The sequence below is a fragment of the Chiloscyllium punctatum genome, chromosome 31 (genome assembly GCF_047496795.1).
Source record: "Chiloscyllium punctatum isolate Juve2018m chromosome 31, sChiPun1.3, whole genome shotgun sequence".
NCBI classification, from domain to species: Eukaryota; Metazoa; Chordata; class Chondrichthyes; order Orectolobiformes; family Hemiscylliidae; genus Chiloscyllium; species Chiloscyllium punctatum.
This window is the reverse complement of record NC_092769.1, coordinates 11,876,312-11,889,764: the sequence shown is the minus strand read 5'-3', so window position 1 is coordinate 11,889,764 and position 13,453 is coordinate 11,876,312.

Below are 13,453 nucleotides of genomic sequence, written 5' to 3'. Positions count from 1 at the left end.
TGTTCCCTGGTTGTTCCGTTCCACTTTATATACGTAAAGAATATCTGGGGATTCTCCTTAATCTTGCCCTGCCAGTAGGCTTCCATGCCCCTGTGTTTGTCAGTCCCCTCCGAAGGAAGCATTTCCTCCTTATTACGGTCTTAAATGGCATATGCCTTATCCTGTCATTATTTGCCTTAAATATAGAATAGACAGCTCGAGAAACATCGTGTTTATTTCCACCTCATCACATGTATCATAGATTTTTGAAATTTCACTGCGATCACCTCTCATGCTTTGAAACTGGAGAGGTCGCAAGACAACTCTCCCCATCAGAAAATCTTGTCATCTGAGAAATTAATCTGGAGAATGTTCATTGCACGTCCTCGTGATCAGTGTAATATTTCTTAGATTAGGTCACCAACACTGCACTCAATACCTCAGGTACACTCTCACCAACATTCTATGCAAGTGCTTCATGATGTCACTACCTTTATATTCCGATTCTCTTAAACAAACTCCAACCTAACTTTAATTTTCCAATTACATGTATTCCTCCAAATACCATTCACACTAACTGCAGTTACGAAGTCACTGTGTGAGTTATAGAGGCATAGAGATGTACAGCATGGAAACAGACCCTTCAGTCCAATCCGTCCATGTCAAGCAGATATCCCAACCCAATCTAGTCCCACCTGACCGCACCCAGCCCATATCCATTCAATCCCTTCCTATTGATATAACCATCCAAAAACCTTTTAAATGCTATAAATGTACCAGCCTCCATCACATCCTCTGGCAGCTCATTCCATACACGTACCACTGTCTGTGTGAAAAAGTTGCCCCTTAGGTCTCTTTTACGTTTAGATTTCTTAAATGTGGAAACAAGTCCACACCAACCCAGCCCCCTACATTTACCCCTTAACCTAACATTACAAGCAATTTATCATAGCCAATTCACCTAGCCTGCCTATTTTTGGATTGTGGAAGGAAATACACGCAGACATAGGGAGAATGTGCAAACTCCACACAGAGTCCACACAGCCTGAGGTGGGTATTGAACCCTCGTCTCTAGCGTTAAGAAGTAGCATTGCCAACCACTGTGCCACCCAACATATTTCTCCTCTCACCCTAAACCTATGTCCTTTATTTCTGGACTCCCCTACCCCAGTGAAAAGACTTTATCCATTTATCCTCTCCATGCCCTTCATAATTTTGTCCATCTCTCGATGGTCACCCCTCAGCCTCCAGCGCTCAAGGGAAAACAGTCCCAGACTGTACAGCCTCTCCCTATACCTCAAATCCTACAACCCTGTCAACATTGTTGTAAATCTTTCCTGAACCATTTCAATTTTCACAACATATTTCCGATAGGAAGGAGACCAGAATTCCACGCAATATTCCAACAGTGGCCTAACCAGTGTTCCATACAGCCGCAACATGATCTCCCAACTCCAGTACTCAATACTCTAACCAATAAAGGAAAGCATACCAGACGCCGCCTTAACTATCCTCTCTACCTGTGACTCCACTTTCAAGGAACTGTGAACCTGCACTCCAAGGTCTCTTTGTTCAGCAACACTTCCCAGGACCTTGCCATTACGTGTAAAAGTCCTGCTAAAAATTGCATTCCCAAAATGCAGCACCTCGCATTTGTCTGGATTAAACTCCATCTGCCACTTCTCAGCCTATTGGCCCATCTGATCAAGATCCTGTTGTAATCTGAGGTAACCTTCTTCGCTGACCACTACACCTCCAATTTTGTTGTCATCTGCAAACTTACAAACGATACCTCTTATGCTCGCATCCAAATCATTTACGTAAATGACAAAAAATAGAGGACCCAGCACTGATCCTTGTGGTACTCCACTGGTCACAGGCCTCCAGTCTGAAAAACAACCCTCCACCTCCACCCTCTGTCTTCAACCTTTGAGCCAGTTCTGTATCCAAATGGCTAGTTGTCCCTGTATTCTGTGAGATCTAAGCTGGGTAACCAGTCTCCCATAGGGAATCTTGTCGAACGCGTTACTGAAGTCCATATAGATCACATCTACCACTCTTTCCTCTTCGTTACTTCTTCAAAAAACTCAATCAAGATTGTGAGATACGATTTCCCATGCACAAAGCCATGTTGACTATCCCTAATCAGCCCCTGTCTTTCCAAATGCATGTACATCCTGTCCTTTAGGATTCCCATCAACAACTTTCTCACCACCGACGTCAGGATCACTGGCCTATAGTTCCCTGGCTTGTCCGTACCACCCTTCTTAAACAGTGGCACCACGTTTGCCAAACTCCAGTCTTCTGGCACCTCTCCTGTGACTATCAACGGTGCAAATATCTCAGCAATCACTTCTCTAGCTTCCCACAGAGTTCTATGGTACACCTGTTCAGGTCCTGGGGATGTATTCACGTTTCAAGACATCCAGCACTTCCTCCTCTGTAATATGGACGTTTTTCAACGTGTGACCATCTATTTCCTGACATTCTATATCTTCCATATCCGTTTCCACAGTAAATACTGATGCAAAATACTCGTTTAATATCTCCCCCATTTCCTGCAGCTCCACACAATGGCTGCCTTGCTGATCTTTCCCTAGTTATGATTTTATCCTTCATGTCTTTGTAAAAACCCTTTGGAGTCTCCTCAATTCTACTTGCTAAAGCTATCTCATGACCCCTTTTTGCCCTCCTGATTTCCCTCTTAAATATACTCCTACTGCCTTTATACTCTTCTAAGGATTCGCTCGATCTATCCTGTCTATACCAGACATATGCTTCCTTCTTTGTATAAATGAAACCCTTTAGTTAGCCAGCAATCCCTATACCTACCAGCCTTTCCTTTCATCCTAACAGGAATATACATTCTCTGGATTCTTGTTATCTCATTTCTGAAGGCTTCCCATTTTCCAGAAAACAGTTTACCTGTGAACATCTGCCCCCAATCAGGTTTTGAAAGTTCTTGCCAAATACTGTCAAAGTTGGCCTTTCTCCAATTTAGAACTTCAACTTTTAGATCTGGTCTATCCTTTTCCATAATTATGGTAGCTGGCCTCAAAGTGCACCTCCATTGACACCTCAGTCATCTGCCCTGCCTTATTTGCCCAGAGTGGGACAAGTTTTGCAACTTCTCTAGTAGGTTCATCCACATACTGAATCAGAAAACTTTCTTGAACACACTTAATAAATTCCTCTCCATCTAGACCCTAAATGCTATGGCAGTCCCAGTCTATGTTTGGAAAGTTAAAATTTCATACCATAATCACCCTTAATTCTTACAGATAGCCGAGATCTCCTTACAAGTTTGTTTCTCAATTTCCCTTTGACTATTAGGGAGTCTAGAATACAATCCCAATAAGGTGATCATCCCATCCTTATTTCTCAGTTTTACCCAAATAACTTCCCTGGATGTACTTCCAGGCATATCCTCCCTCAGTACAGCTGTAATGCTATCCCTAATCAAAAACGCCACACCCCCTCCTCTCCTCCCTCCCTTTCTAACCTTCCTGTAGCATTTGTATCCTGGAACATTTAGCTGCTAGTCCTGCCCACCCCTGAGCCATGTTTCTGTAATTTGTATGATATCCCAGTCCCATGTTCCTAACCATGCCCTGAGTTCATCTACCTTCCCTGTTCGGCCCCTTTGCATTGAAATAAATGTAGTTTACTTTCTTAGTCCTACCTTGTCCTTGCCTGCCCTGACTGTTTGATTCGTTTCTCTTCTCAATTGTACCAATCTCAGATTGATCTATTTCCTCACTATCTCTCTGCCCCCAGCTCCCCCCCGCCCCTCCACCTTTACTAGTTTAAAAGCTCGTGAGCAGCTCTAGCAAATCTTCATGCCAGTATATTCGTCGCTTTCAAATTTAGGTGGAATCCGACCTTCTGGTACAGGTTCGTTCTACCCCAAAAGAGATTCCAGTGATCCAAAAATGTGAATACTTCTCCCATACACCAGCTCCACAGCCAAACATTCAGCTGCTCTATCCCTCTATTTCTGCCCTCACTAGCTCATCGCGCTGGGAGTAATCCAGATATTACTACTCTCAAGAACCTCCTTTTTAAATTTCTGCCTATCACCCTGCAATCTCCGTCCATAATCTCAAACTTTTGCCTTCCAATGTCGTTGGTTCCAATTTGGACAATGACCTCTTGCTGGCCCCTCTCCCCCGTGAGAACATTCTGCACCCTTTCGGAGACATCCTTGATCCTGGCACCAGGGAAGCAACACACCAATCTGCTTTATTCTCTGCTGGCCACAGAACCGTCTATCTGTACCTCAGACTAGCAAGTCCCCTAACACAATTGACCTCATGGAATCCGACGTATCCCTTGTTACATTAGAGCCAGTCTCCATACCAAAAACTTGCCTGTTCGTGCTGTGTTCCCCTGTGAATCCATAACCTGCTACATTTTCCAAAACAGCATAGTTGTTTGAAACGGGGACAGCCCCAGAAGACTCCTGAACTAGCTGCTTAACTCTCTTGCCGTTCTTGGAATTAACCCATCTATGTAACTGCATCGAAGACTTTTCCTCCTTCCTATAACTGCCATCCATCACACACTGTTGCTGTTACCAATTCTTCATTGACTTAAACTGTCTCTCCAAACGATACATTCGATGTGATAGGATTCACAACTAGAAGCATTTATTGCAGATATAATCCGCAGTAACCATTAAATCCTCTTAAACTCCCACATCTAACAAGAAGTGCATATGATTCTGCTAAGGCCATTTGTGCTCCCTCACAATCGACAGACCCATAAGAAGAAAACTGTCTTATTCCCCTACAAAACACTGTCCAAGGCTATATTAATATTTATGGCTTATATTTTAAGATTAATCAAGGGACATATCTCAATAGCATATAATTAAGGAAGAACCCACTCAACTTACTTCTGCAAACTTTCTGTAGGACTCAGATAAAAAAATTCACTATCTGGCTGGGAACTCTGCTCAAACAGTTCCTCCAAACCAGTTGTAAATTTCACTGTTGTTAATTTTCCTAGAGGCACTCCGATATCCAGCGATAAATGAATTCAAACAGCAAAGGCAGTAACTGTGCAGGTACGCAATCCTGTCAGTTTCTTCCCCTCACCATGTCTTCCTTTGTCTGTTCTTTTCCCTCTTAAAACTGCTGTTTCTTTTACTTTTTTTTCCCCAAAGTTCCAAAACAATACAAGAGCATACAAAACAGTAATTGCTGCTTCTGGACTTCGAGGAAATCATCTCCAACACCTAAAATACCTTTAAAAAAGGAACAGCTGTTATAGCCAGAAATGTTTCCCGCCCAGACTTCTGAAAATCCAAACACACTACTCCCTCTGGTTGCCTGTGGTCTATGCTGCAAGAAACAACTTCAAATCATTCCGAAGTTTGTCAGGTATGACCTCTCTGTCAGAAATGCATTGTGATTCTCTTCAATTTTGCTGTTCATATCTAAGTACCCAATATCACATTTTATATAATGGATTCCAACACTTTCCATACATATGTCAAATTAATTGGTCTGCAGTCCCCCACATTATCTCTTCTTCCATGTGTACATAGATGGATCATGTTTACTGCCTTTCAGTTACTACAATGGCTGTGGCCTTTGCAGGATCTGCAAGAATATAAAACAGTCACCGACAGTTCAATTGATATGCCGCTTTATTTCTGACATTTTGATATGAAGCATATCTGGCCCATCAGACTTAGCAATGATCAACCTCGCTCCATTTTCAAGTACTACATTGTTGCTGATATAAATGGACTTTATGCCTTTAGTTTCACAAGTCCCATGTGATCACTTGATTTCCACTGAGGTTTCCTGGCGCTTTCTCCATGAAGGCAGATGCAAAGTAGCTGATTAGGTGATCTGCTATTTCCTTGTTCCCCACGATAAATTCTCCTATACCTTACAAATTTCCACATTTGGTCTTACTTTCGTTTTATTTTGGTACATGGATTTGAGCAGTCTGTGTGTTTCCTGTTTGTTTGTTTTCAAGTTCTTTTCGATTTCCTAAACACTTTCTTCGTCCTTATTTTCAGAAAAGTAAATCTCTCTGTATGTTCAGGTTTGCACAATATCTGGAATTCTTCTGAAGCTGCTTCCTTAGATTTAATGTAATCATTAATTTCTTACAAAAACAATAATCGGTCACTTTCCCTTTCCTTGGTGTTTGTAACTTAGTGATATGTACGTATTTTTCAGACATTACAGTATTTCTATTACTAACAGCCATTGTTTGTCTCACACTAAATGTCATATTGTGTTTTTTCCAATTCACTTGACCCTCTGGCCTTTGGGTTTCCATGATATCTGAGTGTAATGTTCAAAAATTATATATTGCTTGCAGGTGCCATGTAAAATGCAACATATTAATGTCACGATTTCCTAAAAGCTGCCTCAGAACACGGTAAGTAATCAGTTCTTCTGACCACACAACACCACGCCCAAAAAACCTGCTCTCTAATTTGGTTCACAACGTACCCTTCAGCCTACCTCATGTACCAAGAAATGTATTTTTCACAGCATTAGCAATCATTTAGTTCACTCAGTTTAGATGCAATTTTAGATCATCCAGTAATACTGCAGCACCCACGATATTTGCATATCTAATTTCCAGTGAATTGGATGCACAAAATTACACAACAGTTTTGGTTTCGATATGTAAGGCACTAATGTGTGTTTCTCCTTGTTTGCAAAATCCATAAAAACTGATTCTGAAGAAGCTGTGGGATGTGCTCTGTGGTATTATTAGTGATAGACGTGGACAAGACATTGGGGAGGCTCACCCCGATGGTGAGATGATCTGAAGAAATGCCCATCAATACAGGACAAGCAACAATAATCTTCCCCTCTCGGCCAGGACAAAGGTCTCCCTATTCTCTCTACTCCCTCACACTCTCTGTATATCTGTTACAGCACCTACCCCCGAACAAGGCTATTGCTATGCCACTCTCACCTTTGCAGGCAACACTCTCTTTCCTTCACTCTCTGTCACTGAAAGCAAATCGAGATTGAATTTATTGATTTGCCAACACTGAAACAGTGAGACAATTTGATGCTGGGGACATAAAAATGCAAACATTTTGAAAATTAGGGAGAGATGCCATCGAGACGGAAGAAGCCTGGGGATCAACCACCTTGCTCTGCAAGAAGTTAGGAAATACTCACTCTCATATACTTTTTTTTTCATATGAAACCTATTCACAGTAAACAGAAGTACGACGACCCAGGGAATTCATCAGCCAGGAGAGTAACATCACAGAGGACGGCAGTGGCTGAGTGGTTTTGAAATTAAGTTGATGTAATCTTCATGAGTGTCTTATTGAAATAGCATGTTGTTAGAGATTTGGGGGCAGTTGTGGGGGGTGGGTTGGTTACAGTTGTAAGTAGTTGTGGCGTAATGTTCACTTTTACAGTTAAAATAAATTGGCGTTATTTTCTTTAAGTAGTGGAATTTGGGAGTTCTCTGTCATTCATATTCTAATAGATTGCGAGGTGAATTGAGCTTTCCTTGGTGTTTTATTTAATTAACAGAGGCGTTCACCACCATGTCGTAACACTTGCAAAGACCAACAGAGAGCAAAAAAAAAGAAATAAGGAACGAGAAGGTTAAATATGAGGGTAAGTAAGCCAGTCATGTAAAGAAAGACTCTAAAAGCTTCTTTCGATACATAAAGGGCAAACGAGCAGCAAAAATTGGCTTGTGATCGCTAGAAATTAACACAGCAGAGATAGTAATGTGGAACAAGGAAATGGCTGAGGGGCTGAAAAATTACTTCGCGTCAGTCTTCACGGTTGAAAACACGAGTAATATCCCAAACATTGAAAAGACTTAGTGGACAGACCTGAGTATCGTGGGCATCAACAAGGAAAAGGTGCTGGGAAAACTGAATGGCCTGATGGTAAGTAAATCATCTGGACAAGATGCACTCCACTCCAGAGCTCAAAGGCAGATAGCTGATGAGACAGTGGTGGCGTTGGTGGTGATCTTTCAGGAATCTCTCGAATCAGGGACATGCCCAGAGGACTGGAAAGTCGCTAATGTGATACCGCTGTTTAAAAAAAAGTAAAGCAAAGTACGGAAAATTACAGACTGACTAATCTAAACTTGGTTGTGAGTAAGATCCTGGAATCCATTGTGAAGGATGAGATTTCTGAATAGTTGGATGTGGATTGTAAATTAGGACAAAGTTAGCATGGTTTCATCAAGGGGAGATCATGCCTGGAAAATCTGCTAGAAAACCTTGAGAACGTAACGAGCAGCTTAGACCAAGAAGAGCAATGGATGTCATCCATCAGGACTTCCAGAAGATCTTTGACAATGTGCCGACAGGAGGCTACCGAGTAAGGCAAGAGCCCATGGTGTTAGAGGGAAAGTGCTATCATGGATAGAAGTTTGGCTGTCTGGCAGGAGGCAAAGAGTGTCGATAAAAGTGTCCCTCTCCGGTTGACAGTCGGTGACAAGTGGTATTCCTTAAGGCTCAGTGTTGGGACCAAAACATTTCACTTTATACCTTAACGATCCAGATGAAGGATCTGAAGGCATTCTTTCTACGTTTGAAGATGAAACAAAAATAAGTATAGGGACAGGTAACGTCGAAGAGGCAGGGAGGCGCATGATGGATTTGGATAGGTTAGGAAAATGGGCAAAGAAATGGCGGATGGAGTACAAAATGAGAAATTGTGGGAACATGCACTTTGTTAGGAAGAAGAAAAACATGGACTACTGAGAAAATTCAGATGTCTGAAGTGCAAAGGGACGTGGGAGTTCTACTGCAGGATTCTCTTAATGTAAACTTGTAGGTTGAGCCAGTAGTTAGGAAGGCAAATGCAGTGATGGAATTTATTTGGAAAGGATTTGAATATAAAAGCAGGGACGTACTTCTGAGGCTCTATAAGGCTCTTGTCAGACCATATTTGAAGTATTGTGTGCTGTTCTGAGCCTTATATCTCAGGAAGGATGTGCTAATCTTGGAATGGGTTCACAGGAGGTACACAGGAATGGTCCCAGGAATGAAAAGCTTAACATATGACAACGTTTGAGGACGCTGGGTCTGTTCTTGATGGAGTTCAGAGGGATGTGGGGGGGATCTAATTGAAACACACAGATGGCCTGGACAGAGCGGATGGTGAGAAGACTTCCATTGGTAGGAGACTCGAGGGCTCAACGATACAACCTTCGAGAAAAGGGAAATCCTTTAAGAGCGGAGGTAAGGAGAAACGTCTTCAGCCAGAGAGTGGAGAATCTATGGAAGTCATTTTCACAGAAGGCAGTGGAGGTCAGGTCATTGTGTTCATTTAATATAGAGATAGTTAGCTTCTTGAGTATCAAAGGGATCATGGGTTACAGGGAGAAAGCAGGAGAATGGTTTTGAGAAACTTGTCAGCTATAATTGAATAGTGGATCAGACTCGATGGGCTGAATGGCCTAATTTCTGTTCCTATGTCCGATGATCTTATGGTCGTAAGCCACAGTCTATTGCACCTTCTCTCACACTTTGCCCCTCCTGACAGCAAAGTGCGAGAATAAAAAGTCCCTGAGTCATCTTTACCAAACTTGGAGCATTCCTGTTGAGGATTCATGGGAATCACTTCACTGATTGAAGGAAAGGACATTCTGCCAAATCCAACTGTTCCAGGAAGAAGTCTCATACCAGCAGCTTGTATGAGACAGAGTAGCAGTTGGGACACATTATCTCTTTTCCATTTGAAATGAGTTCAACTACTCTGAAACTCTGGAAACCTTTTCCTATTCTTTTTTCATCTTCAGACACGTGCGATTGCGTATGTGTCTTTACGTGTGTGACTCTGTGTCGCACATTTTTCGAGAGAATGATCTAGGTTTTACTTCAAACCCCGTTGTAACCAGTGGAGAAGTGGGGCTGGAAAAGGACAAAGTGACCCTCCAACATTTTTCGGAGCAGAAATGAGAAATTCGCACGGGCTGTTCAAATGGGAATTCTCTTCCCCAGGTTTCAGCTCAAGATGGCAGCTCAACACCACTACTTCCTGCGTAACTAGACATGGTCCATAAATGTTGGCCTATCAACAACACCCACAATCCATGAACAAATCTAAAATGATAAATTGCAGCAGAATTAATTGAATGGGAACAAGACTGATAGATAAATGCATGTTGCCTTCCAGAATTGTGCTGCCTGTGTACTTTGGCTTTGTGCAGTTTCCTAGCATTGTGCCTGGGTGTTTGCATTTATTAAAAATTGTGTTTTGCAACATTTAACAGACATGTGAATGGAGGAAAATTGTGGACAGACAGAAGAGTGCTGCGCAGACCACAATCAGATCAGCCACGATCTTACTGTCGCCTTACATCCACTCCTATGTCTTATGGTCTTATGGTTGAGCAATGAGAAAGTATCTAATGACCCACTCCTGCTCCTCAGTTCTCTGTTCCTATGTTCCATTCAGTCCTTCAAACCACTTGTATAGGAGCAGATGGAGACCACTTGCTCCAAATACCTAGTCCGCAGTATTACAGGAGTAACACTGTGTATTACTGTGTGGTTCTATCAATTGTGCCTTTGTTAAATCTGGATATAATTTATCAAGACCCACTGTGTGGTTTGCTGTGGGTTGGAAAATATGATGGGAAATCCAAGCTGTGTATGAAAGTGGTCTCCCACCTCTTTAAAGAGTGTCTCCTCTCTGCAAGTGGTGTTTCATTTGTTGGTCATGTTGTAGACCCAGATTCATGTGAATATTGGGCCCATATCTCTTCCAGAGACGGCTCACAAAATTCTTTTCTCTCACTGTCCTCAACGTTCAATAACAACACTTCCAGGAAAATTAAAACCATTAACTTTCCAAAGAAGAATATGAGAACATAAAAACAGGAGTAGGTAATTTAGATGCTCACACCATTGTATGCTATCATGGCTAACCTACTGTTGAAATTAACTCTTTTTTAATGCGCAATTCTTCATGCCCCTCAGCTCTCTGACAGGTCAAAAATCCATCTACCTCCTCTTTAAATACTTGGAGTGGTATTGCTCCCCTAACTTTCTAGACCTGAGAATTCCTGACATTCACTACCCTCTATGAGAAGAAAACACTCTCCATACTGACACCATCACGTATTAACATTAACAAAAGTGTTTAACTGACCTGCTTAGGTAAGAGGGATTGACCCTGATATCAAGGCAGGATTTGACTGAGGACTTTATCCACAGAGGCACTTACATATCCAGAATCATGCATCCCGATTAAAAATAAAAATACAAGCCATGGAATTTATCACCTTCTCGGGGACTGTGTAGAACATAACGGGTGAGTGTCCATCATCATCAAGTTTTAATGCAATGACCTCTTATTCTCTGACAGTGTTACAGATTAACCTTCACTCACTCCTCTTTTACCATCAGCCCAGGGATTAGTCTCGTGAAATTCCTTTACACAGCCTCTATTGCAATGAGATAATTCCTTTTAAAGGAGAAAATCTGTCCATAATACCCCAAATACTGCCTCAACTACACTCTCAGTAATGATCACAATAATTCCTTTCCCTCACTTATTGGTCTCCGTATCTTTATTATGACATAAAAACCCATTCCTTTTCTATGCACTGCCATTGTTTTGGAATTTAAAAGTTCCTTACATCCGCATGTCAGCATCAGTAAAGCCAGCACCAGAGGTGCCTGTGGCGATGAACATCACTCTTGGGGCGAGACTCAGTTAGAAATATTGCACTTGAAATAGGGAATGGTCACCTACCTGAATGGAAATGAAGTGTAGGAATAAGGAAAACAGCAGAGGAAGGGAGCTAACTTTACCTTTATTCTTCTCTCATGGGATGTGTGCAGCCATGGTCAGGCCAGCATGTTATGCTGATCTTGAAATGAGTGACTGGTTCAGCTGTTCCACAGGACAGTCAAGAGTAAAACACATTGCTGTGGGTTTGCCCAGACATGACTGGGGAAGGATAACGCATTGATTTCTCTGAAGGACATGAAGCAAGCAGATGGGAGTTTTCTCACAAATAATGATAGTTGCAGTTCAATTACATCAATTTCGTTCATGAGATATCAACAGATTACTATTCTGTGCCTCTAGATTATGTGTCAATGATTTAAGCAGCATGCAGTGTCTGCCTGCTCACAGAATCTGAATCTGTGCAGTAAACAAGTTCAACATACTCAAGAATAATTATTCCTTAATTGACATGTGGCTAGAAGGGACTTGATAAATTGAATCCAGATTTAACAAAGGCACAATTGATGGTTTAGTCAGAAGATGCACTGAGGCAGAGGAGGAGTCGGGGATATCATGATGGTGGTATTGGACAGGATTAGTGAGTGGGAGGTTATAGAAATGTAGATCTGTGCAGGGCTAGAAGGATTATGGAGTTTGAGAACAGTCTGGTTCTCTTCACAAATTGGTGAGTAATTTGTCATGAGTAATTTGCTCGAAACAATTTGTGAGGAATGGAATATTTCTTTGGAATTGAAAATGTTGACATCCACCTTTCTAAATTTTAAACAATATGTGTAGCAATTCAGTCCAACTTGGCTTAATGAACAGATAGAATGAATTACCAGGAACACCAACTTAGCGAGGATGGGATAATAACCGAGTTGAATAACCATCAGTACATCATAGATCCACAAAACTAATGAGATTCAAGGCCGAGAGAGACGGTAAAGACCCCCGGATAACCTCCTGTCCATTGTTGGAACATTTCAGTCGAATGTTCTCAGATTCTGATCCAATGTTAGAACGTTGCAGAATAATGTTCTCAGATTCTGATCTCTCCTTCCACTCTCTCTAGATCAGCTGATCCCTGTTAGTGCTGTCGGTTATGCTCCCGCTGATACTGTGGAATAACACATTGAACCGAGTCCCTCATTAATAGAAGAGGAAAGCCCTCCGGTGAGAAACTTAGGATGCACGGAGACTGACATCAATCACAGTCACTGAACAAATATCTCCCGTTAACCCATTTCAATTCAATACTTCTTATAAAAATTCAAAATTATGATTAAAATTTACACATTCTGGATGGGATATGTGGGGGTGACTGAGGGAACAAATGTTAGGGCTGGTAGATCAAACATGTGCAACCATTCAATCTGCCTTGGATATGGGAGCAATGCCAGAGGTTTATCAGAATATAAGCGTGCTTCTCCGTTTATAAATTCAAACATACATTCTGTATCCACTGATCAGGCACTGCAATATCAGAAAAACATTGCGAGAACTTTTATCGTTCATGATCTGAGAAGAAAATATCCCTAAGACTACGTGCGGTTATAACAGACACCGATATGGTTATGTTAAAAGAGAATTGTAGCTAAGAGATAATGGGGACTGCAGATGTTGGATAATTCAGAGTCGGTAAAGCATGGAGGTGGAAATGCACAATAAGCCAGTCAACATCCAAGGAGCAAGAGAGTCGACGTTTCAGGCAGGACCTTTATTCAGGACTGGGGAGGGAGAAGGGGCTAAAAGAAAATGGGTGATGG